The 27,617-nt window shown below is 38.6% G+C and overlaps 1 long non-coding RNA gene across 2 annotated transcripts in view; it reads left to right on the top strand.

Annotated features, from left to right (window-relative positions):
- The window catches only part of LOC120875521, a 65,251-nt gene that overhangs the window by 12,728 nt on the left and 24,906 nt on the right, over window positions 1-27,617 (top strand). For both annotated transcript variants that reach the window (XR_005723979.1, XR_005723978.1), the window contains exon 2: window positions 26,164-26,254. This is a non-coding gene — a long non-coding RNA (uncharacterized LOC120875521). The remainder of the gene's footprint in view (window positions 1-26,163; window positions 26,255-27,617) is intronic.

The following is a 27,617-nucleotide window of genomic DNA, read 5'->3' as shown; positions in this document are numbered from 1 at the left end:
CTTGATGACTGGAGCTTTGTAGTGAAGTCTGAAGTTAGAAAGGTTGATTTCTCCAGCTCCATTCTTCTTTCTCAAGATTGCTTTGGCTATTCAGGGTCTTGTGTTTCCATACAGATTGTGATATTATTTACTCTAGTTCTGTGAAAAAAATACCATGGGTACTTTGATAGGGGTTGCATTGAATCTATAGATTGCTTTGGGTAGGATAGTCATTTTCACAATATTTATTCTTCAGCCCAACAACATGGTATATCTCTCCATTTGTTTGTTTTGTCTTTGATTTCTTTCATCGATGTCTCAGAGTTTTCTGCATACAGGTCTTTAGGTAAGTTTACTTCTAAGTATTTTTTAAATTAAATAGTTAATTTTAAAATGAAACAAAGATGAATATTTGTAATGCTAAAAGGAACAATTCACAAATAAGGTAGACATAAACCATCAGACAGCTAACAACAAAGAAACAAGGATACACAAAGCAAAAATCAGAAGAAATATAAGCAAAAAGAAAAAAGTATACAATCATAGACATATTATCATTTTTCTGAGAATATCAAGTGCAGAAAAAAGTAAGAATAGAAGCATCTTGAATGATGTCATTAATAATCTAAATATAATGATTTCTATTTATATTAATCTTATATCCTACACAAATTTAAAATTTTATATTTCATATATTGTTATTAGGTGTCCATAGGGCATTTAGAAAAACTAGCAAAAAGGTAAGCATGACTACGTTTGAAAATGTGAAATACTTTTTTTTGTAATTCATTTATGCCAGTACACATATGTTGGTTTTGAAATTTCCATTATATGTAATTGCAAAATATTGACTACAGTTCCTTGTGCTATACAGTTAACCTTTGTTGCTTATTACATATCTATTTTTAAAATTAGAAATCTAGCATTCTATTCATAGTTGAACAAGTGGAATCAAAATGTCATAAATTTTTTAGTTAGGCAAAAGTTCATAAATTTTTTATGCATATTATTTATATGTATATGAGAGCTTTTCTACTATGCTTGATAAAGTGTTGAAAAAGAACATCAAAAAGAAGAGATGGAAAAAAATGGGAGCACTGAATATGAAATAGAAAAAGTAAACCAAAGTAGATAAAAGTAAAAGATCCCGATATAGTCCAGTGGCTTTTAAGCATAGCTGCTCATTAGAAACATATCTGGAGCTCTGCTGAAAAAAAGCAGTATATGGGCATTTGTATTTTTCAAAAAATCCCAAGATAATTCTGATATGCATATGGATTTTAAAAAGTGATTATAGGTTTTTCTATTAAGTGGTAGTTTTGGTGATACAGAATTCTGTTATTTTTCCATTCACCACTCATGATACAGTGGTATTAAGTGAGTGATCACAACGGTGTGATCACTCACCTAGAGCTGGACATCTTGGAATGTAAAGTCAAGTGGGCCTTAGGAAGCATCACTACAAACAAAGCTAGTGGAGGTGATGGAATTCCAGTGGAGCTGTTTCAAATCCTGAAAGATGATGCTGTGAAAGTGCTGCACTCAATATGCCAGCAAATTTGGAAAACTCAGCAGTGGCCACAGGACTGGAAAAGGTCAGTTTTCTTTCCAATCCCAAAGAAAGGCAATGCCAAAGAATGCTTAAACTACTGCACAATTGCACTCATCTCACACACTAGTAAAGTAATGCTCAAAATACTCCAAGCCAGGCTTCAGCAATACATGAACCGTGAACTTCCAGATGTTCAAGCTGGATTTAGAAAAGGCAGAGGCACCAGAGATCAAATTGCCAATATCCGCTGGATCATGAAGAAGCAAGAGAATTCCAGAAAAACATCTATTTCTGCTTTATTGACCATGCCAAAGCCTTTGACTATGTGGATCACAGTAAACTGTGGAAAATTCTGAAAGAGATTGGAATACCAGACCACCTAACCTGCCTCTTGAAAAACCTATATGTAGGTCAGGAAGCAACCAACTGGACATGGACCAACAGACTGGTTCCAAATAGGAAAAGGAGTATGTCAAAGCTGTATATTGTCACTCTGCTCATTTAACTTATATGCAGAATACATCATGAGAAACGTTGTGCCGAATGAAGCACAAGCTGGAATCAAGATTGCTGGGAGAAATATCAATAATCTCAGATATGCAGGTGACACCACCCTTATAGCAGAAAGTGAAGAACTAAAGAGCCTCTAGATGAAAGTGAAAGAGGAGAGTGGAAAAGTTGGCTTAAAGCTCAACTAAGATCATGGCATCTGGTCCCATCACTTCATGGCAAATAGATGGGGAAACAGTGGCTGACTTTACTTTTCAGGGCTCCAAAATCACTGCAGATGGTGATTGCAGCCATGAAATTTAAAGATGCTTACTCCTTGAAAGGAAAGTTATGACCAACCTAGACAGCATATTAAAAAGCGGATACATTACTTTGTCAACAAAGGTCAGTCTAGTCAAGGCTATGGTTTTTCCTTTGGTCATGTTTGGATGAGAGAGTTGGACTGTGAAGAAGGCTGAGCGCCAAAGAATTGATGCTTTTGAACTGTGGTGTTGGAGAAGACTCTTGAGAGTCCCTTGGACTGCAAGGAGATCAAAGCAGTTAATCCTAATGGAGGTCAGTCCTGAGAGTTCATTGGAAGGACTGATGTTGAAGCTGAAGCTCCAATACTTTGGCCACCTGATGCGAAGAACTGACTCATTTGAAAAGACCCTGATGCTGGGAAAGATTGAGGACTAGAGAAGGGGATGACAAAGGATGAGATGGTTGGGTGGCATCACCGACTCAATGGACATGGGTTTGGGTGGACTCTGGGAGTTGGTGATTTACAGGGAGGCCTGGCGTGCTGCTTCTCTGGTGGCTCATAGGTTAAAGCATCTGCCTCCAATGCAGGAGACCTGAGTTCAATCCCTGGGTCCGGAAGATCCCCTGGAGAAGGAAATGGTAACCCACTCCAGTATTCTTGCCTGGAGAAGCCCATGGACGGTGAAGCCTGGTAGGCTACAGTCCACAGGGTCGCAAAGAGTCGGACACTACTTCACCATTCACTTTTCACTGGTGTGCTGTGGTTCATGGGGTCGCAAAGAGTCAGACACGACTGAGCAACTGACCTGACTGACTGACTGAATTACAATAGTAAAAGATGTTTATCAGTTTTCACAATCAATAGCCAGATAAAAAACAAACAATAATTACAGTTGTACACCATAATGGGAACATGTTTAACCTAACAATATAAAATAATTGCATACAATTTGTGGAGTCAAGCAGAGAGATGTGGTAAGTGAAAGTGCATACATGCACATGTTTTCATTTGCTCAGCCAATCTGTTTTTTGGTTGGTGCATTTAATCCATTTACATTTTTCTTAATTGTTTTGGATTTATTTTGTCTACATAGGTCTTTTCCTTCTCTAGTTTCCTGCCTAGAGAAGTTCTTTTAGCATTTGTTGTAAGGCTGGTTTGGGGGTGCTGAACTCTCTTAACTTTTGCTTGTCTGGACAACTTTTTATTCCTCCATCAAATCTGAAGGAGAGTCTTACTGGAGTATTCTTGGTTGTAGGCTCTTCCCTTTCATAGCTTTAAATATATCATGCCTTTCCCTTCTGGCTTGTAGAGTCTCTGTTGAGAAACCAGCTGATAGCCTGATGGGAGTTCCCTTGTATGTTACGTGTGGCTTTTCCCTTGTTGCTTTTAATATGTTATCTGTCTTTAATTTTTGTCAGTTTGATTACTATGTGTCTCAATGTGTTCCCCCTTGGGTTTATCCTGCCTGGAACTCTCTGCTTGCTGGAGTTGGATGACTATTTTCTTTCCCATGTTAAGGAAGTTTTCAGCTATTATTTCTTCCAATATTTTATCAGGTCCTTTTTCTGTCTCTTCTTCTAGGACTGCTATAATGTGAATGTTGGTGAGTTTAATGTCCCACAGGTCTCTTAGACTGTCTTCATTTCTTTTCATTCTTTATATTCTGTTCCGTGGCAGTGATTTCTACCATTCTGTCCTCCAGGTTATTTATCTGTTCTTCTGCCTCAGTTATTCTGCTACTTATTCTTTCTAGTGTATTATTCACCTCGGTTTGTTTGTTCTCTAGTTCTTCAAGGTCTTTGGTGAACTTTTCCTGTGTCTTCCTAATCTTTGTGTCCATTCTTTTTCTAAGGTCCTGAATCATCTTCCCTATCATTATTCTGAATTTTTTTTTTCTGAAAGGTTGCCTATCTCCTTTTCATTTAGCTGTTTTTCTGGCATTTTATCTTGTCCCTTCATCTGGGACAAAACTTTCTGCTTTTTCATTATGATTACCTTTCTGTAATGTGGTTTTTGTATTAGTTGCTGTGGGACTGTGGTTCTTGCTTCTTCTGTCTACTCTCTGATGGAGGATGCTAAGAGGCTTGTGTGAGCTTCCTGGTGGGAGGCACTGGTGGTAAGAAAAACTGGGTCTTGCTCTGGTGGACAGGGTCTCAGTAAAGTTTTAATCCACTTATCTGATGATGGATGGGATTATGCTTCCTCTGTGGTAGTTTTTTGGTCTTTGGGGACCCAGCCCTCAGGTCTATGAGCTCTGTGGTTGGGTTAATAGTGGCCTACAAGAGGGTTTACACCAAGGGGGACCTTCCCAGACTGGTGTGCCATCCCTGTTGTGAGCCACTGCTAACCCACACCCACAGGAGACCCTCCAACACTAGCAGGTAGTTTAGGTTCAGTCTCCTGTGGGGTCTGAACTATACAAAAAAGATCTTAATGACCCAGATAACCATGATGGCATGGACTCAATGGACATGAGTTTGGGTGGGCTCCGTGAGATGGTGAAGGACAGGGAAGCCTGGCATGCTGCAGTCTATGGGGTCGCAGAGTTGGACACGTCTCATCAACTGAACAACAACCTGTGGGGTCACTGCTGCTTTCCTCTGAGTCTTGGTGCGTGCAAGTTTTATTTTTGCCCTCCAAGACTGGAGTGTCTGTTTCCCCCAGTCCTGTGGAAGTCATGTAATCAAATCCTGCTGGCCTTCAAGGTCAGATTCCCTGGGGATTCCCAGTCCCTTTGTCCGATCATTAGGCTGGGAAGCCTGACCTGGGGTTCAGAACCTTCCCAACAGTGGGAGAACTTCTTTGGTATTATTGTTCTCCAGTTTGTGATTCACCCACCCTGCGGGTATAGGACTTGATTTTATTGTGATTGTGCCCTTCCTACCATCTTGCTCTGGCTTCCTCTTTGTCTTTGGACATGGGGTATCTTTTCTTTTGGTAGGTTCCAGTGTCCTCCTGTGGATGGTTGTTCAACAGCTCGTTGTGATTTTGGTGCTCTTGCAGGAGGAGAGTGCAAGTCCTTCTACTCCGCCATCTTGAACTGGAAGTCTATTCCTAAGAATTTTATTCTTTTTGTTGCAATGGTGAATGGGATTGTTTCCTTAATTTCTTTTTCTGATTGTTCATTGTTAGTGTATAGGAATGCAAGGAGTTTCTGTATATTAATTTTATATGTGACTTTACTGTATTCATTGATCAGTGCTAGTAATTTTCTGGTGGTATCTTTAGGGTTTTCCATGTAAAGCATCACGTCGTCTATGAACAGTGAGAGTTTTACTTCTTCTTTTCGAATCTTGATTCCTTTTATTTCTTTTGCTGTGGCTAGGACTTTCAAAACTATGTTGAAACATAGTGGAACTTCATCTTGTTCCTGATTTTAGAGAAAATGCTTGCTGTGTTTCATTTTCATTTCAAGAGTAACTAAAAAAAAAAGCACAATGGAGCAAAATATCCTAATATTGATGGCCTCATTTTAACAGCAGAGACATGAAAAGAGAGCTTTCACCATTGAGAATAATGTTCGCTGTGGATAGACCGTATATGGCCATTGTTTCGTTGAGGTATATTCCTTCTATGCCTACCTTCTGGAGAGTTTTTTTTTTTAATCATAAATCGGTGTTAAAGTTTGTCAAAGGCTTTTTCTGCATCTATTGAGATGATCATATGGTTTTTATTTTTCAATGTGTTAATATGGTGTATCACATTTATTGATTTGCATATATTGAAGAATCCTTGCATCCCTGGGATAAACCCCACTTGACCATGATGTGATCCTTTTAATGTGTTGTTGGATTCTGTTTGCTGGAATTTTGTTGAGGATTTTTGCATCTATGTTCAGTGATACTGGCATATAACTTGCCTTTTTTTGTGTGGTATATTTGTCTGGTTTTTGTATCATGGATTGAGTTTGGGAGTTTTCCTTCCTCTGCAATTTTCTGGAAGAGTTTGAGCAAGATAGGTGGTAGCTCTTCTCTAAAGTTTCAGTAGAATTTGCCTGTGAAGCCAGCTGGCCCTGGCCTGCTGTTTGTTGGAAGATATTTTTTATTACAGTTTCAATCTTCATGTTTGTGACTGGTCTGTTCCTATTTTCTATTTCTTCCTGATTCAGTTTTGGAAGGCAAAACATTTGTAAGAATTTGTCTCTTTCTTTCCAGTTTGTCTATTTTATTGGCATATAGTTGCTCATAGTATCATATTGATCCTTTGTATTTCTGTGTTATCTTTTGTAACTTCTCCTTTTACATTTCTACTTTCTCTAACTTCTCCTTTCTCCATTTTATTGATTTGCATCTTCTCCCCGGCCACCTTTTTTTCTTGATGAGTCTAGCTAACAGTTTGTCAGTTTTATCTTCTCAAAGCACCAGCTTTTACTTTTATTGATTCTTTGCTGTTGTCTCCATTTCTTTTTCATTTATTTCTGCTTTGATCTGTATGATTTCTTTCCTTCTACTAACTTTGGAGTTTTTTTGTTTTGTTTTGTTTGTTTGTTTTCTAAGTGCTCTAGGTGTAAGATTAGATTGTTTATTTGGTAGTCTTTCTTGTTTCTTGAGATAGGTTTGTATTGCTATAACCTTCCCTCATAGTATTGCTTTTACTGCATCCCATAGGTTTTGCATTGTTGTGTTTTCATTAATTGTTTCTATGCATATTTAGATTTCCTTTTTGATTTCTTCAGTGGTCTGTTGGTTATTGAGAAGCATGTTTAACTTCCATGTGTATGTGTTTTTTTAATAGTTTTTTTTTTTTTTCTGTAGTTGATGTCTAATCATATTGTTGTGGTCAGAGAAGATGCCGGAAACAATTGCAGTTTTTAAAAATTTACCATGGCTTGATTTGTGGCCCAGTATCTGATCTATCCTGGAGAATGTTCCATGTACACTTAAGAAAAAAGTGAAATCTATTGTTTTTGGATGAAATAGTCTGTAGATATCGATTAGGTCCAACTAGTCCAGTGTATCATTTAAAGCCTGTGTTTCCTTATTTTCTGTCTGGATAATCTGTCCTTTGGTGTGAGTGGGGTGTTAAAGTCCCCCCTATTACTGTGTTACTGTCGATTTCCCCTTTCATAGTTGTTAGCATATTGAGGTGCTCCTACGTTGGGTGCACATATATTTATAATGGTTATATCTTCTTGGATTGATCTCTTGATCATTATGTAGCGTCCTTCTTTGTGTCTTGTAACAGTCTTTAAATTTTTTTCTCTGAGATGAAATTGTTACTCCTCTTTTGATTCCATTTGCATGGAATATCTTTTTCCAGCCCCTCACTTTCAGTCTGTATACATCCCTGGGTCTCAGGTGGGTTTCTTGTAAACAGCATATATAGGGCTCTTGTTTTTGTATACATTCAGCCAATCTGGGTCTTTTGGTTGAAGCATTTAGCTCTTTACATTTAAGGTGATTATTGGGAAGTATGATACTGTTACCACTTACTTTATCATTTTGGGTTTGTTTTTGTAGGCCTCTGTTTTTGTGTGTTTCCTGTCTAGAGAAGTTCCTTTAGCATTTGTTGAAGAGCTGGATTGGTTATGCTGAATTCTGTTAGCTTTTGCTTGTCTGTAAAGCTTTTGATTTTTCGTTTGAATCTGAATGAGATCCTTGCTGGAAAAAGCAATCTTGGTTGCAGGTTTTACCCTTCCATCACTTTAAGTATGTTCTGCCATTCCCTTCTAGCCTGTAGAGTTTCTGTTGAAAGATCAGCTGGTAGCCTTTTGGGCCTGTATTCCCTTGTATGTTATTTGTTGCTTTTAATATTTTTCTTTGTATTTCATTTTTCTTAGTTTGATATGTGTCTTGGCATGTTTCTCCTTGGGTTTATCCTATATGGGACTCCTGGGCTTTGTGGACTTGGGTAGCTATTTCTCTTCCCATTTTAGGGACGTTTTCAACTATAATCTCCTCAAATATTTTCTCATGGCCTATCCTTTTGTCTTTCTCTTCTGGGACCCTTATGACTCTAATGTTGTTATATTTAATATTGTCCTGTAGGTCTCTGAGAGTGTCCTCATTATTTTTTATTCTTTTTTGTTTATTGTGCTCTGTTTCAGTTACTTCCACCATTGTCTTCCAGCTCACTTATACATTCTTTTGCCTCAGTTACTCTGCTGTTGGTTTCCTCCAGTTAATTTTTTTCCTTAATTTATTTATGTTTAGTTGAAGGATAATTGCTTTACAATATTGTATTGTTTCTGCCATAGATTAACATGAATCAGCCTTAGGTAAACATATGTACCCTTCTGCTTAAAAACCCCCCTCCCACCCCTCACCCCCTCCCACTCCTCTAGGTTGTCATAGAGCCCTACAGCATGCAGTATGTAGAGTCATACAGCAAATTCCCACTGGCTGTCTATTTTACATATAATAATGTATATGTTTCCACACTACTCTCTCCATTCATTCCACCCTTTCCTTTCCCATGCCTCCGTGTCCATAAGTCTGTTCTGTATGTCTTTGTCTCCATTGCTGACCTGCAAATAGGTTCTTCAGTATCATCTTTCTAGATTCCCTATATATGCGTTAATATACAGTATTTATTTTTCTCTTTCTTATTTTACTCAGTATAATAGGCTCTAGGTTCATCCACTTCTTTAGCACTGACACAAATGGATTCCTTTTTTATGGCTGAGTAATATCCATTGTATATATGTATCACAACTTCTTTATCCATTCCTCTGTTGATGGACGTTTAGGTTGCTTCCATGTCCTAGCTGTTGTAAATAGTCCTGCAGTGAACACTCAGGTACATGTGTCTTTTTCAACCATGGTTTCTTCATTGTTTATTCTTTAATTCTTTAAACTCCTTGTTAAACATTTCTTGCATCTTCTCTATCCGTGCCTCCATTTTCTTTCCAAGATTTTGGATCATCTTTACTTTGATTCCTCTGAATTCTTTTTCTGGGAGATTGCCTATTTCCTGTTCATTTGGGTTGGAGAAGCGTTCTTTATTTCTCAGTGCTTCCATTTGTTAGTTTCCAGTTGAAAGCAGAAAAGAGACAAATATAATCACTGATCATTGATGAGAGTCTTTTCCAAACTCACTTTACTTGAAATTTCTGGTACCATCACCACTACGATCATCCTCACCATTAAGATTAAAAAATCTCTTTCAGATAAATTTTCCCAAGAACATGTCATGGTGTTATCTCCTAATTCATGTGTTCACAAACATCTTTTGTATTGAAAAGAGAAAGTGCCAGGATAATCAATATTGCATTCATTATGCAAATAAACGTTTTACAGAGATAAGGTTGTATGGAGATGAAATTAACTGTGACAGTTCAGAAGGAGTTTTACAGGAAAAGAAGATTAACATGTTAGGTCTTCAGTGGCTATCTTGACTGATGTGTATAATGCTGGACAAAATGAAATCCCTATGTGCCCAAGCTCAGTGGAGGAATGTTTATTGAGCCATAGAAATTTGAGTAGGCCATGTCTCTAGAGTTTATGACAGCCCATTTTCTTTTCTCAGTGTGAGGATGACTGAGTCCATTCTTGTCTAAATTGGAAATCATGGTAATTGTTCTTTTTGATTCTTTTATTATTTACTTTTTGTATACTTGTTAAGAAACTTGTATAGAAAAAAATGTGTGTTACCTGTTCTAAAATAAGTTGCTATTATTCTTCAGGCCAGAGTAGATTTTTTTTCAGATATTTATGTGTACAAGAAAAGGGATGATTTTATATAGAGGGAGACCAGATCAAACTTAATTTATTGGATTCTTCAACAGAGGCTAAGATGTACAATCTTTTACTGCTCAAAAGTTCTATTTTCAAGCTTGATTTCCTTTTGAATGATTTTTGCAATGATAATACAGAAAAGTCATTTTGTATATTCACTTTTTTCTTCTTTTACTCAAAGGAAACAGATGTCTAACAAAAGTGAGTTAAAGCTGAGCTACAGTGCAAAAAATAGCATTTAGCACAGCAAAGGGAACATTGGAAATGGAAGAGGAGAGGAAACAGGATGATGAGGAGTGGAAGATGAAGGAAGAGGAGTTGAAAAAGAAGAAAGAGGAGTGGAGAAAGATGAAAGAGGAGAGACAAAAGAAGAAAAAGGAGAAAGAAATGAAAGACTGAAGTTCCAGGTGTTGCGGTGTTGCAGGGGGAAAGGAAAACCACTCGATTCCGAGAGGCTGGTCAAATGGATAAAGAGAAGCCTGTAAAAGAATGCCTTTACAATACCTGAATAAAATGAGTGATGTCTAACATACTCAGAGTAGTAAGGGCATTTCCATCTGCTGTGTATTGGTCAGGTACCACATAAATGGTAGATAGCCTTTGGTCTAGAAGTCCCCAATCCCAGGTTTATCCCAACCCCAGACTTCAACAGAACTCTGAAAATGGTCCGTGATATCTCTACTTTTCAGGGTCTCAGATCCCTATGCTTGACTTGGGAATAGCAGTATGCAGTCATGAGGTTTAAAGAAGTTAGTCTTATAAAAACACTCAACAATACCTGGGATATAGTTGCTCCTTAATAAGTGTAAAGAATCTGCCTGCACTGTGGGAGATGTGAGCTCAATCCCTGGGTCAGGAAGATCCCCTGGAGGAGGAAATGGCAACCCACTCCAGTATTCTTGCCTGGGAAATCCCACGGACTGGGGAGCCTGGCCGGCTACAGTCCATGGTGTCGAAAAGAGTCAGACACCTGAAGCGATTAACACTAGTAAGTGTTAGTGTCGTGGGAAGGTTTTAGAAAAACGACTGGCCAGAACATTTTAGGAGGAAAACAGAAAATGATGCAGTGGACTACCATGATTTCCTGAGTGTATATTTGTCAGGGTAAATAAGAAGTCTGGGTCTGCTGAAGGGAGAGCTCTATTTCTCTCCCTTAGTGACAGTGGGGATAGTATAGCAGACCCTGCTGTAGGAGACATGATATCTAGAAAAAAATGTTAGTGATCTTTTTTGAGGGCCCTCTTCATGCCAGCAAGGCAGCAGAGACCCAGAGTGGAAGTGGAGCTTTTCTGCCTGCGAGACCTGAAATCCAAGACTCTGCTTTTTTTCCCCTCTTCTTTAGACAATTTAATAAGCACACTGTAATGACACTCTGCATTCAGATGCTTATATCTTTCCTTTTCTCCTTTGCTTTTTACTTCTCTTCTTTTCACAGCTATTTGTAACGCCTCCTCAGATGGCCATTTTGCTTTTTTTGCATTTCTTTTCCATGGGGATGGTCTTGATCCCTGTCTCTTGTACAATATCATGAACCTCTGGCCATAGTTCATCAGGCACTGTGTCTATCAAATTTAGTCCCTTAAATCTATTTCTCACTTCCACTGTATAATCATAAGGGATTTGATTTAGGTCATACCTGAATGGTCTAGTGGTTTTCCCCACTTTCTTCAATTTCAGTCTGAATTTGGCAATAAGGAGTTCATGATCTGAGCCACAGTCAGCTCCCGGTCTTGTTTTTGCTGACTATATAGAGCTTCTCCATTTTTGGCTGCAAAGAATATAATCAATCTGATTTTGGTGTTGACTATCTGATGATGTCCATGTGTAGAGTCTTCTCTTGTGTTGTTGGAAGAGAGTGTTTGTTATGACCAGGGCATTCTCTTGGCAAAACTCTATTAGTCTTTGCCCTGCTTCATTCCGAACTCCAAGGCCAAATTTGCCTGTTACTCCAGGCGTGTCTTGACCTCTTACTTTTGCATTCCAGTCGCCTGTAATGAAAAGGACATCTTTTTTGGGTGTTCTAAAAGGTCTTGTAAGTCTTCATAGAATCGTTCAACTTCAGCTTCTTCAGCATTACTGGTTGGGGTATAGGCTTGGATTACCATGATATTGAATGGTTTGCCTTGGAAATGAACAGAGATCATTCTGTCGTTTTTGAGACTGCATCCAAGTACTGCATTTCGGACTCTTTTGTTGACCATAATGGTTACTCCATTTCTTCTAAGAGATTCCTGACCACAATAGTAGATATAATGGTCATCTGAGTTAAATTCACCCATTCCAGTCCATTTTAGTTCGCTGATTCCTAGAATTTCAACGTTCACTCTTGCCATCTCCTATTTGACCACTTCCAGTTTACCCTGATTCATGGACCTGACATTCCAGGTTCCTATGCAATATTGCTCTTTACAGCATCGGACCTTGCTTCTATCACCAGTCACATCCACAGCTGGGTATTGTTTTTGCTTTGGCTCCATCCCTTCATTCTTTCTGGAGTTAATTTCTCCACTGATCTCGAGTACCATATTGGATACCTAACAACCCAGGGAGTTCCTCTTTCAGTATCCTATCATTTTGCCTTTTCATATTGTTCATGGGGTTCTGAAGGCAAGAATACTGAAGTGGTTTGCCATTCCCTTCTCCAGTGGACCACATTCTGTCAGACCTCTCCAGATTGGCTATTTTCTGTGATTATGGTTTCAGTATGTCTGAGAGTTCCAAAGAATAGCAAGGAGAGATAAGAAAGCCTTCCTCAGTGACCAGTGCAAAGAAATAGAGGAAAACAACAGAATGGGAAAGACTAGAGATCTCTTCAAGAAAATTAGAGATACCAAGGGAACATTTCATGTAAAGATGGGCTTGATAAAAGACAGAAATGGTATGGACCTAACAGAAGCAGAAGATATTAAGAAGAGGTGGCAAAAATACACAGAAGAACTGTACAAAAAAGAGCTTCATGACCCAGATAATTGCAATGGTGTGATCACTCACCTAGAGCCAGACATCTTGGAATGTAAAGTCAAGTGGGCCTTAGGAAGCATCACTACAAACAAAGCTAGTGGAGGTGATGGAATTCCAGTGGAGCTGTTTCAAATCCTGAAAGATGATACTGTGAAAGTGCTGCACTCAATATGCCAGCAAATTTGGAAAACTCAGCAGTGGCCGCAGGACTGGAAAAGGTCAGTTTTCTTTCCAATCCCAAAGAAAGGCAATGCCAAAGAATGCTCAAACTACCGCACAATTGCACTCATCTCACACACTAGTAAAGTAATGCTCAAAATTCTCCAAGCCAGACTTCAACAATACATGAACCATGAACTTCCAGATGTTCAAGCTGGATTTAGAAAAGGCAGAGGCACCAGAGATCAAATTGCCAACATCTGCTGGATCATGAAGAAGCAAGAGAGTTCCAGAAAAAACATCTATTTCTGCTTTATTGACCATGCCAAAGCCTTTGACTATGTGGATCACAATAAACTGTGGGAAATTCTGAAAGAGATGGGAATACCAGACCACCTAACCTGCCTCTTGAGAAACCTATATGCAGGTCAGGAAGCAACAGTTAGAACTGGACATGGAACAAAAGACTGGTTCCAAATAGGAAAAGGAGTACGTCAAGGCTGTATATTGTCACCCTGCTTATTTAACTTATATGCAGAGTACATCATGAGAAACGCTGGACTGGAAGAAGCACAAGCTGGAATCCAGATTGCCAGGAGAAATATCAATAACCTCAGATATGCAGATGATACCACCCTTATGGCAGAAAATGAAGAAGAACTAAAGAGCCTGTTGATGAAAGTGAAAGTGGAGAGTGAAAAAGTTGGCTTAAAGCTCAACATTCAGAAAACTAAGATCATGGCATCTGGTCCCATCACTTCATGGGAAATAGATGGGGAAACAGTGGAAACAGTGGCTGACTTTATTCTTTTGGGCTCCAAAATCACTGCAGATGGTGACTGCAGCCATGAAATTAAAAGACGCATACTCCTTGGAAGGAAAGTAATGGCCAACCTAGATAGCATATTGAAAAGCCGAGATATTACTTTGCCAACAAAGGTCCGTCTTGTCAAGGCTATTGTTTTTCCAGTAGTCGTGTATGGATGTGAGAGTTGGACTGTGATGAAAGCTGAGTGCCGAAGAATTGATGCTTTTGAACTGTGGTGTTGGAGAAGACTCTTGAGAGTCCCTTGGACTGCAAGGAGATCCAACCAGTCCATTCTAAAGGAGATCAGTCCTGGGTGTTCATTGGAAGGACTGATGCTGAAGCTGAAACTCCAGTACTTTGGCCCCCTCATGAGAAGAGTTGACTCATTGGGAAAGACCCTGATGCTGGGAGGCATTGGGGGCACGAGAAGAAGGGGACAACAGAGGATGAGATGGCTGGATGGCATTACCGACCCGATGGAGATAAATTTGAGTCAACTCTGGGTGTTGGTGATGGACAGGGAGGCCTGGCATTCTGTGATTCATGGGGTCGCAAAGAGTCAGACACGACTGAGTAACTGAACTGAACTGATAATGGAAAAGTCATTCTTACTAAATCTTTTCTCAATTGCTTTCACTATTTCTAAAGAAATATTAAAGTATATTCTTTTTCTGTTACATTCTAAAATATTTTTAAAAAATTTTTATTGAAATATGGTTGTTTTATAATGTGCCAATCTCTGCTGTACAGCAAAGTGACTAGCTATACACATACAGACATTCTTTTGTATATTCTTTTTCATTATGGTTTATCACAGGATTTGCATTATAGTTCCCTGTGCTATACATCAGGACCTTGTTGTTTATCCATTCAGAATGTAGTCATTTGCATTTAGGAACCACAAGCTCCCAGTCCATCCCTCTCCCTCCCCTGTTCCTCCTAGCAATCACAGTCTGTTCTCTTGTGAGTCTGTTTCTGCTTTTTAAATAGGTTCATTTGTGTCATATTTTAGATTCCACATTCAGTGATATCATTGTTATTTGTCTTTCTGACTTATTTAGTATGATAATCTCTAAGACCCTACATGTTGGTGCAAATGGCATTATTTCATTTTTTAAATGATGGAGTAGTATTCCACTGTATACATGTACCACATCTTCTTTATCCATTCATTTGTTGATGGACATTTACGTTGTTTCCATGTCTCGGCTAGTGTGAATAGTGCTGCTATGACCATAGGGGTTCATGTATTTTTCTGGATTATAGTTTTATCTTGGGTGTATTCCCAGGAGTGGGCTTGCTGGATCATATAGTAATTCTACTTTGGTTTTCTGAGCAAACTCCATACTGTTTTTCATGGCAGCTGCATCAGCTTACATCGCACCAGCAGTGTCGGAGTGGAATCCAGGACTCTTGAGTCCCAGTTCAATGCCTTTCTGTCATGTCATGTTTTTTTCCTACTATCTCAATCCAAAAATAGTTTGTTTTTTAATTCTCTAATTTGTTGTGGCAGTGTAGAAATAGTGTACATCTTGTACAAAAACCAGATGCCACAGGAGTAGTTTTCTAAGAAGGACAGTTTGTATAGTGTGATATGCTATGTGTATAGACAGCAGACCTGCTTCCCTCCTCTTGAGTTTTTCTTTAAAGGATCAAAAAATGTATTTTGAAAACTTACAAGCTAGGTGCTGTTTCCACTATAAGGCTAAAAGACCAAGGTAAAAAGATCTTTTCTAACAAATTATTTTTCAGTAAAGTTCAAGCTGGTTTTAGAAAAGTCAGAGGAACCAGAGATCAAATTGCCAACATCTGCTGGATCATGGAAGAAGCAAGAGAGTTCCAGAAAAACATCTATTTCTGCTTTATTGACTATGCCAAAGCCTTTGACTATGTGGATCACAGTAAACTGTGGAAAATTCTGAAAGAGATGGGAATAACAGACCACTTGACCTGCCTCTTGAGAAATCTGTATGCAGGTCAGGAAGCAACAGTTAGAACTGGACATGGAACAACAGACTGGTTCCAAATAGGAAAAGGAGTACGTCAAGGCTGTATATTGTCACCCTGCTTATTTAACTTATATGCAGAGTACATCATGAGAAACGCTGGACTGGAAGAAGCACAAGCTGAAATCAAGATAGCCGGGAGAAATATCAATAACCTCAGATATGCAGATGACACCACCCTTATGGCAGAAAGCGAAGAACTAAAGAGCCTCTTGATGAAGGTGAAAGAGGAGAGTGAAAAAGTTGGCTTAAAGCTCAACATTCAGAAAACGAAGATCATGGCATCCAGTCCCATCACTTCATGGGAATTAGATGGGGAAACAGTGGAAACAGTGTCAGACTTTATTTTGGGGGGCTCCAAAATCACTGCAGATGTTGACTGCAGCCATGAAATTAAAAGACGCTTACTCCTTGGAAGAAAAGTTATGACCAACCTATACTGTATATTCAAAAGCAGAGACATTACTTTGCCGACTAAGATCCGTCTAGTCAAGGCTGTGGTTTTTCCTGTGGTCACATATGGATGTAAGAGTTGGACTGTGAAGAAGGCTGAGCACCGAAGAATTGATGCTTTTGAACTGTGTGTTGGAGAAGACTCTTGAGAGTCCCTTGGACTGCAAGGAGATCCAACCAGTCCATTCTGAAGGAGATCAACCCTGGGATTTCTTTGGAAGGAATGATGCTAAAGGTGAAGCTCCAGTACTTTGGCCACCTCATGTGAAGAGTTGACTCATTGGAGAAGACTTTGATGCTGGGAGGGATTGAGGGCAGGAAGAGAAGGGGACAACCGAGGATGAGATGGCTGGATGGCATCACTGACTTGATGGACTTGAGTCTGAGTGAACTCCAGGAGTTAGTGATGGACAGGGAGGCCTGGCGTGCTGTGATTCATGGGGTTGCAAAGAGTCGGACACGACTGAGCGACTGAACTGAACTGAAAACATAATTGCATTGCCCTCTATCCTCCTGGCATTCTCTTGGTACATTACGCTTTGACTGATGCCATAGTTTATTTGCCCTTGACAGTAAGCAGTGCTTTTCTTTGGAGATGTTTGCTGTTGTCCATGCCATTTCCTTCTCTAGGAGATCTTCCTGACCCATGGATCAAGTCCAAATCCCCTGCATTGCAGGGAGATTCTTTATCATCTGAGCCACCTGTGCCTTTCTGCATAGGACATACATGATAGAAAGTTACAGAAAGTTATAGATAATATGCCTTAAGTTTATTCAAAAGGAAAAGATTAGACAGATCTTTTTCTGTTCCCTGTATAAGAGGTTCATTAGAACTTCTCATGTTCATTACCACCAGCACCCTGCTGTCCTTGAAACGATGAAGAAAGGTCAGATTTTTGTTGTCATTGCTGGAATATAGAAATGGTTTTGTCATGAGCACTGGGTTGCTGGTAGTTTAGATGATGCCTTGTCATGGTGGTGGAAAGGAGCTTTCTGAAGCGGGTATAACTGGTGTGAGTGTCCCAAAGGGTATATAATTCTTAGATTTGACAGCTATAGAATAACAGTTTCCAAAGGCAGAACATTTATTCATTGAACACATTTATTTTGTGTGTGTGTGTGTGTCTCTATGTATTTATTTTTAATTGACATAACATTCTACATTAGTTTCAAGCATATAACATGGTGATTCAACATTTACATGCATTATGAGATGATCATAACAATAAGTCTAATTATCATCTGTCACCATTTAAGATATTACAATATTATTGACTATATGGCCTACTCTGTGTATTAGACATACACATGACTTATGGCCTACTCTGTATATTACACATACACATGACTTATTTATTTAGCTGGAAGTTTGTGCTTCTTAATCTCCTTTGATTATTTCACCTATCCCCCCAACCTCCTCTCTGACAACCAGCAGTTTCTTCTCTGTATCTGTGAATGTGTTTTCATTTTCTTTTGTTTGTTCCTTTATTTTGTTGTTCAGATTTGACATGTAAGTAAAATCACACGTCATTTCTCTTTCTATGTCTGTCTTATTTCACTTGGCATAACACCCTTTAGGTCCATTCACATTGTCACAAATGATAAAATTTCATTTTTCATGATTAATATTTCATTGTGTATATATATGTATATATAATGTTATATATATAAAACACATATTCTTTATCTATTCCTGTATCAGTGGACACTGAGATTGCTTCCATATCTTGACTAATGCTGCTGCAATGAAAATTGGGGTATGTATATCTTTTTGAATTAGCAGTTTTGTTTTCTTTGGGCAAATATTCAGAAATGAAATTGCTGGATCATATAACAGTTCTACTTTTAACTTTTTAGGAATTTCCATATCATTTCCCACAGTGTCTGTACCAATTTACATTCCCACCAACAGTGTACAAGAGTATTTTTTTCTACACACCCTTACCAACACATTATTTTTTATCTTTTGAATAATAGCCATTTTGACACAGGTATGAGGTGATATCTCATTGTAGTTTGATTTGTATTTCCCTGATGATTAATGATGTTGAGCCTTTTTGTATGTGGTCATTGGCCATCTATATGTCTTCTTTGGGAAAATATCTATTTAGGTCCTCTGTGCATTTTTTAAATCAGATTTTTCATTTTTGTAATATAAAGTTGTATGAGTCCTTTATAAATCTTGGATATTAACTCTTTATTGGATATATGATTTGCAGATATCTTCTCGCACTCAGTAGATTGCCTTTTGTTTTTGGTTTTCTTTGCTGTGCAAAAGTTTTTTATCAATACTTTTATGTAATCTCACTTTATTTTTGCTTTCGTTGTCTTTGCATGAGGAGACATACAAAACAGAACTGACAGTGTACACTTTCTTCTAGGAATTTTATGGTTTCAGGTCTTACATTCAAGTCTTTAATCCATTTTAAGTTTACTTTTGTATATGGTGTAAGAGAATGGTACAGTATTTTGTAAGTAGCTATTCAACTTTCCCAACACCATTTATTGAATAGATTGTTTTTCCCTATTGTATATTCTTGCACCTTCACTATATATTAATTGACTATATGTGCACAGGTTTATTTCTGGGCTCTCTTCTGTTCCATTAATCTATGTGTTTGTTTTTTGTCCCAGTACCATACTGTTTTGATTACTATAGCTTTGTAGTATAATTTGAAGTTAGGGTGCATGATGCCTCAGTTTTGTTCTTTTTTCTCACAGTTTATTTGGTCATTCAGGATTTTTTGTCCACTTCCGTGAAAAATACTATTGGTATTTGATAGGGTTTGCATTGAATCTGTATATTGCTTTGGATAGTATGGACATTTTTAGCAATATTAATTATTCCAATCGATGAGCACAGTATATATTTCCATTTATTTGTGTTCCGTTCAATTTTTTTCATATGCAGCCAGAAAGAAAAACACCAATACAGTATACTAATGCATATATATGGAATTTAAAAAGATGGTAACAATAACTCTGTATGTGAGATAGCAAAAGAGACACAGATACATAGAACAGTCTTTTGGACTCTGTGGGAGAGAGAGAGGGTGGGATGATTTGGGAGAATGGCATTGAAACATGTATAATATCATATATGAAACGAATCGCCAGTCCGGGTTTGATGCAGGACACAAGATGGTTGGGGCTGGTGCACTGGGATGACCCAGAGGGATGGTACGGGGAGGAAGGTGGGAGGGGGGTTCAGGATGGGGAACACATGTACACCTGTGGTGGATTCATGTTGATGTATGGCAAAACCAATACAATATTGTAAAGTAATTAGCCTCCAATTAAAATAAATAAATTTATATTAAAAAAAAAAGCTTGGGAAGAAGAAAGAATAGCAGGGTGTAAGAAAGGGAGTAGAGCAAGGAAGGAAAAATACCAAAGACCCTATGAATTCCACTTAAAATATACACTAATGGAAATTAATGGCTTAGCTTGGTAAGCTTAGGAAAGTAAATCCAGAGGAAGGAAATAATTTAAGAAAGATATTTTTTTCACTTTTCTATAAGTGAAAAGTTTTGTTTTATTATGTTTCTAAGCTGTTCTCACAAAGTTGATAGAATTTTGGATGAAGTAATTAAATACTGGCTCAGAGGTATGAAATGTAATGTACATGGTCACACATTGTGACAGAACTGTGTTGGGTCTTTAGATCTCCTAATGCCTAAACTGGCGTTCTTTCTACTGTATCACACCAATTGTAAAAAAGCTTTCCAGTGCAATGCATCACTATTTTTAAAGGGCAGCTTGGTTTACATATAATCGAATTGTCTACAGTGTGGCTCCTGGTCACCTGCAATCACAGTTCTGTCCTCTGACCAGCCCATCTTATGGATGAGATTGGGAGAAATAACTGGGCAAGTGCAGCTCTGTTCCTTCCTCCTTCTGGTATCTGCCTGCAGAAAACTGAGTTTCCATGGGAGAGGCCTGTGACAGGCAGGCATTTCTCCTAAAGGCCTTGATGAAGTATCAAGAAGCCTAGTCTGCGTATGCTCAGTCGCTCAGTCATGTCTGACTGTTTGTGACCTGATCGACTGTGCCCACCAGGCTCCTCTGTCCATGGGATTGTACAGGCCAGAATACAGGAGGGAGTTGCCATCTCCTCCTCCAGGGGATCTTCCCCACTCCAGGATTGAACTGGTGTCTCCTGCAGCTCCTGCACTGGCAGGTGGATGCTTAACCCGAGCCACTGGGAGTCACCTGTTTAAGCTTCATTCTTCAAACAGCTTTAGCAATAACAAAGCTGATAGTTTTATCTCATCTGTTGAGTCCCACAAGCTCAAATACTAGTAGAAGACATCAGTAAATCTATCTGTGATTGGGCTTTCCTTTGTGAGAAGTTTGTAAATTATTCATTTAATCTCTTTAAATGTTTACCTCTATTCAAATTTTCTATTTCTTCTTGAATCATTGTTGGTAGGTAGTATCTTTCTAGGAATTTTTCCATTTCATCTGTGTTGTCTAATTTCTTGGTATAGTGTTTCTTTATAATTCTTATTTCTATAAGGTTGGTAGCAACGTTCTCTCTTTCATACCACCTTTAGTAATTTGAATCTCTCTTTTTATCTTGGTTAGTCTAGTTAGGTTTGCCCATTTTGTTGATCGTTTTAAAGAGTCAGTGTTTAGTCTTGCTGATTTTCTCTACTTTGTACTCTTTTTCATGTAAGTCAGCTCTGATCTTTATTATTACCTTCTGCTTTCTTTGGGTTTAGTTTCCTCTTCTTTTTCTAGGTCCTTAAGGTAGAAGATTCGGTTATTGATCTGAGATCCTTCATTTTTTTAAAATATAGATATTGGAGCTATACATTTCTTTCTATCCATGCCTTTAGCTATATCCCAATTTCATTTACAATTGCAACAAAGAGAATAAAATTTCTAAGAATAAATTTAACCGAGGAGGTAAAACACCGGTACTTGAACACATTTCTTAATTGAGCATTGACTTCTAGATGTGAGGATCTAATGGTAAACAAAGTAAGCATGTATCTGCTCTCAGTGAAGCTGACAGTCCAGTTATGGCTTAACTCTTCACTGTCACACGCTAACTGTTCGCATGCTATTCCATATTGGCTTCCTTGTTGTTGTTTTTTTTTTTCCTTTTATATTCAGTAGTGACAGTACTCTGTGAGGTCCTTCTTATTTTAGTTCTGTCTTTGCCTCTGTTGTATGCATAAACTTTGGAACTTTGTTAGTTTAAATGTTAAAATTGGGAAAGTGAACATTCATATCTTCCAAGATTAAACTGCCATTTCAGAATTCTTACGGGTTACATGAGAGAGCCTGCCCCTTCTACCTTATCGATCCCCATAAAGGGAGTTTTTCCTCTGATGACAGGTAGTCTTAAATACCTGAGTGTATTCTAAGCCTGTGCTGAATAGTAACAGAGCCCAGTACTATGTGCAAAGATGTGTTTTGCTTGTGGTCAGGGTGTAGGTATACCATCTGAGCGTCAAAGTTGCATGAACTCTTTCTGCTTTAGATGCCACCATGGAAATTATACTTCACTGCTTTACAATGTACTTTGCACTCCTGAAAGAGATAATGTGTCTGTTAGGGAGTCCTGTTTGCCCCTGGGTAGGAAGGTGTGTCTAGTAAGTGGATAATTGGCTTTTGACCATGACAGCCTCACTCCTGGAAACTCACAAAGCCTTGTGAGGTGGCTGCGTGTCAAATAGGATGTTACGTGTTTCAGATGTGGGGCAAATGCTTTAAGTCGTAATTGTGTTATGAAAAAGAAAAGAAACCTGAGTATTTAAGTCCGCGCTCCGCCCCCCGCCAGAATTCCACTAGTAACCTTCTTTAACCTGTATTTTGACTTGTTTCTATTCTATAAAAAGACAAACCGAGCATAGGATGTTACTGTCAGAGGCTTACACACGTGTGTTTTTAAGGCAGTGTGTTCTTAGTGGGAAAGAATGTCTCTACTCAAAATAACTTTTTGTTTTATATTTTTCTACATGCGTAATTTTCTCGTTTGAATTGATATGTGTAATGGAAGCCTAAGAAAATTAGAATTAAGTAACATTACTTACATAAGTATTGTTCACATGCCTTAATAAACATAATTTGGATTTGGCATAATCCCAAATGTGAGCCATCAATATTATAAACACACACTCATCACGAACTAGTAATATGTCTTCCTAGAAGGGACATGGGATCTAAAAAATACCAGGCAGAATTTTTGTTTAAAATCCACATCCCAGTTAGAAAATTTTTATCCTGACAGTTTCTTCTGAAACTCAGTGAGGAAAACTCTGGTATCAGTGGTAGAGGCAGGAAAAAGCCTTCAACCCAAAGAAAAGTACTGGATTAGTAATTACTAAATGGAGCGGTTACAATGTTTTTCATCCTTTCTACCCATGATTATATCTGTTTAGGACCTTTGCCTGGTCTCTGCTGCCGTGCATTTATCATTTTCAGTTTCATCCAGGAGAAGCATACATTTAGCTCTGTTATGCACTTTTCTCTCTGGCATCCACTTTTGTAGGCTGATACACAGCAGAAGAAAGAACCAGTTTAGGGTGACTCTGACCTGGATTATAAACGCTGAGAGACAGAGGCCCTGCTGCAAAGTATGGCAGTCTGTCTGGAGCCCCCTCTAGGTACTTCAGAAAGCTTTGTGCTACTGTTTTCTCAGATTTGACTTGCGTGTGATGTACCATGGTCTTCCCATTCTTTACTAGCTGATAGCCCAGCTAGTAAAGAATCTGCCTGCAATACAGAAAACACCGGTTTGATTCCTGGGTTGGGAAGATCCTCTGGAGAAGGGATGGGCTACCCTCTCCAGTATTCTTGGGCTTCCCTTAGGGCTCAGCTGGTAAAGAATCCACCTGCAATGTGGGAGACCTGGGTTCAATCCCTAAATTGGGAAGATGCCCTGGAGAAGGGAAAGGCTACCCACTCCAGTATTCTGGCCTGGAGAATAACATGGCCTGTACAGTCCATGGGGTCACAAAGAGTGATTGTACCCTGTCCAGTGTTTATACTATTCTTTTACATCTCTCTTTGTTTTCGTATTTTAAGAAATACTTTGGCTTATGGTTCAGGTATATTTACTTTTGAAATTGATAGGCCAGAAGGAGATAGGAGGACAGATTGTAGGGTTGCTGGCAATTTGCTGCCTATTGGCTGATGCCCTGGTCAGCCTTCTCTATTGTGTTACTATTAGAGTATCTTATACTTGTTAAATGAGTTGATGTTGTTGTTCAGTCACCCAGTCTGGTCTGACTCTTTGCAACCCCATGGACTGCAGCACGCCAGACTTCCCTGTCTTTCACCATCTCCGAGTTTGCCCAGGTTCATGTCCATTGCATTGGTAATGCCATCCAGCTATCTCATTTTCTGATTCTCTCTTCTCTTTCTGCCCTCAATCTTTCTCAGCATCAGGGGCTTTTCCAATGAATTGGCTGTTCACATCAGATGATGTAAATAAATGAGTTACCCCATGGTAAATTCAAGAAATCTTGAAGGAAAAAAAAAATGTTGTTTTTCATTTCCATTGCTGAATCCCAGTCTCTCTCTGCCAGTGTAAATACTGTGAATCTGGTTATGAATTTCATAACCACCACAGGCACAGAGTGATGAAAAATCGAACGCTCAGTAGGAAATTTGAAGGAAAACTTAAAATGCTGACAGATTAGCAGCTGATTAACATGTTTAAATTTCATTGACTCTGCTGTATATCTTGGCTTCATTGGCATCTTTACTGCAGCACCCTTCTTCCAACTCATTATCCATTTCCTCATTTTATCCAGAATTTGGATATTGAGCTATTTGTTTTATTTATGTTGAAGGTAACTTGTTTATAATATGTTTCTTATGTCACTTAACCATATATCACTTATTTTATTTTTCTTTACCCATTTGCTTTCCATGCATTTCAGAGTAATCCTAGGATGTCTGTAAAACTATATGACATCCAATATAGTAAAACAAAAGCTTTAAAAGTAATACATACAAATAAAAACAGTATCAGATTTCCTTTTATAAATGGTTCATCTTTTAATTCCATCATTGGCTTTTATATTAAAATAAATTTTCATTTATTTCCATAATTACTTAAATTAATAAAAATTATCCCGTCTACAATAAAATGGTGTTCATATCAATATAAACAAGAAAAAGCTATATATATATAATAATCACGTAAATTATTTCTGAATATCATTCAATACATACACACAAAACTAAAACACCATGGAAAAGCATTTTAAACCTCAGTTTGTAGTAGGTAAAGTCATATGTATAACAATGGTATCATAAACACCAGTGGGACGTTGATTGTTTTGTTAGCTTCTTTGTGGTATGGAAGAGGTAAGCTGTGCGATATTTGAGTGATGGAGCTTCTTTGAGGAGCTGACTTTTTAATCACTTAGTTGACAAGTGATACATATTAGACACTGTTCAATTATATTTTTGCCTCAAAATAGCCTTTGAAGTTCTGTTGCAATGTGAACACTGGTTAAACACAACAGTAGAATATCTCCTCCCCTAACCTGCATAAAGCCAGCAATTAAACCTTAAGAGTAAAATAGATGAAACATCCCTAAACCATGACCAAATTCTGAACTACCCCTGTATCTCTGCCAAAGGGCCTGGCCAGGGTGAACCCCATTTTCAATTTTTACCCATCTCTCTGACCTACCTTCTGACTTACTGCAGAGGGTAATCAGTGGATTAATTGTAGAACCACATGAAAATTCCTGGTATCTTAACGGATCCGCCATTGTGTTATAGGATTTGGACAGAATAGTTAAACCCTTTTCCTTATGAAATAAAGGAAATTGCACATGATTGAAACCAAATGGGGATCTGCACAGTGTACTGAGGTTTCTTTCTGCCCATATGTCTTCCTTGGCACGTGTGATATTGAAAACCCGTTTTCCTCTGGCCTGGAGCCACCTTAGCTGTTTGGTGCAGCTTCTATGTGAAGGACATTTGTCTTGTATTTGAAGGATAGAGTAAAAATATGTTTGCATTTTCTTTAGTGTTTTCCTTTTCTTATGCTTGCTGTCAGATTTCCAGCCTGTGCTGACCTTGATCTGTGAGCTTGTTTCTCCTGTCTGCAGAATGGCTGTTCATCTAAGTGCACACGGCGGTGCTTTCTAGAACTGCCAGCTGCGAAGGAACACAATTCCCAAGCACAGTAAACAGCACAAGGGGATGAAACTAAGTGTAGAATAAAGCAGCCTGGCATTTTGCTTTGTTTTGAAAGAGATTTTTAAATGACCGGGTTCAATATTTACCCTTTTCTCTGTCACTTAGTCTCTCATAGCACGTGCAGTTTATCCACGGACGATAGACTTCCCTCCAAATACAGACATAAAACAGATTAGCTGACTCTCCATGACTGTTTAAAATTGCTCATAATCATTTATTTCATAATCTTTTAAAATTTTATAGACACCTCGTCTTATGTTTTTACTAGGTCACATCTCTACTAACAAAATAAAGTGGAGAATTAGAATTATCTGGATAGTTGATGCTAGAGAAAGATTTGCCTTGAATTATCTGGGTAACTGCTTTGATTCGCCACTTTACTTTGTTAAGGTGGACATGGCCTTTGAATCTCTTAAGTTAATTCTGTCTAAGCTCATTTCAAATTTTAATTTCCAAAATATGAAAAATGCACTTGACTGTTTTCCTTTTCTTTCCTCTTTTTTTCTGTTATCTCAGTCTCTCCTGGCTACACAAGCACTTTAATTTGGGCATGGCTGTTCTGACTTGTCTCACACTGCTCTTTCCCTCAGTGTGGTCACTGAATTTTTTAACATGGGATTCCTGTTATTTTCATTATTTAGTCCAAATCCCTGCATCTGTATCCTCAAAATCAGCGATCACTGCCAGTGAAGCTGGAAGCCAGGACTCAGGAGACTTGGGACCATTAACACGGTAAGAACTGTCCCTTCACAAAGGCCACGGTGGGGTAGTCAATAATACAGAATGCTCAAAAGGCCTGAAAAGCACACCATTCTGTTGTACATTGTTAACTGTGCATGCCTCTTCACCTGTCAGTCATTTATGGTTATATTTATGGTGGCCTGCTGTTTTTGGTGGCATAGCATCGACTTTGAACCCTGGAAGTGATAAATTTATATATCATTCTCCCCTGAATGGGCTAATTAAACCCCATGTGTCTTGTTTGAAAAACACAAACATACCTTTTAGCCTAGGTCTTAAAGAGAGCAGGGAAAGACCAAAGACGAATGGACTATATATTCAGCTGCTCATTATTCTACTTTGGTTTTGGTTTCCATGTGAATCTTTATTAAGAGAACACCAAGATGTTCTAACCCTAAATTTAATTTTTCAAAAGTCTTGATTATTTGCTCTATGTGAAGTGAAGTGAAAGTTGCTCAGTTGTGTTTGACTCCTTGCAACCCCATAGACTATACAGTCCATGGAATTCTCCAGGCCAGAATACTGGAGTGGGTAGCCTTTCCCTTCTTCAGGGCATCTTCCCAACCCAGGGATAGAACCCAGGTCTCCCACATTGCAGGTGGATTCTTTACCAACTGAGCCACAAGGGAAGCCCAAGAATACTGGAGTGGGCAGCCTATCCCTTCTCCAGCGGATCTTCCCAATCCAGGAATTGAACCAGGTCTCCTGCATTGCAGGCAGATTCTTTACCAACTGAGGTATCAGGGAAGCCTATTTGCTTAACAGGGTTGGCTAGTTTGAAAACTCAGTCCCCAAAGTGTTTTTATTGTCATTACTAATTGTTATCATCATCAGGATTGACTGGTCTGTTTTTGTCAATTGCCGGATTTTTTATTATCATAGGTATATTCCAGGATTATGTAACTCATTTCTCAAAGCGGGAATAGACATTCTCTAATTTGACCACTGAGGGGACATCCAAAGTGTAAAAATGTGATGAGAGAAAGGAGAAAGCTCATAAATAGGTGTGGAGTCATGGAAGCTTCCTTAATCCAGGTGCCTTCAGCAGGATCCCACGTGCTGTGCCTGTGGGCAGGAGGTAGAGGTGAGTGGGCAGTGGAGCCTCTGGCAGTAGATTAGCAAGCGTTCCCTTGATAAAGTCAAATGGTCTCCTCACTGCTCAGGCTGGTTGAGCTCAGGTGAGAACAGGGACCTAGTTTTTCCAGATCTTTCAATTTTTCATGAGAAGCTAAAAATTCAAGTATTTATGCAGTGAAGTGAAGTGAAGTGAAGTTGCTCAGTCGTGTCCGATTCTTTGCAACCCCATGGACTATATATAGCCCACCAGGCTCCTCCATCCATGGGATTCTCCAGG

This window comes from Oryx dammah, unplaced genomic scaffold (assembly GCF_014754425.2).
Source record: "Oryx dammah isolate SB20612 unplaced genomic scaffold, SCBI_Odam_1.1 HiC_scaffold_16, whole genome shotgun sequence".
Classification (NCBI taxonomy): domain Eukaryota; kingdom Metazoa; phylum Chordata; class Mammalia; order Artiodactyla; family Bovidae; genus Oryx; species Oryx dammah.
The sequence above is the reverse complement of the archived record's forward strand: the minus strand, read 5'-3'. Positions and strand labels throughout refer to the sequence as shown.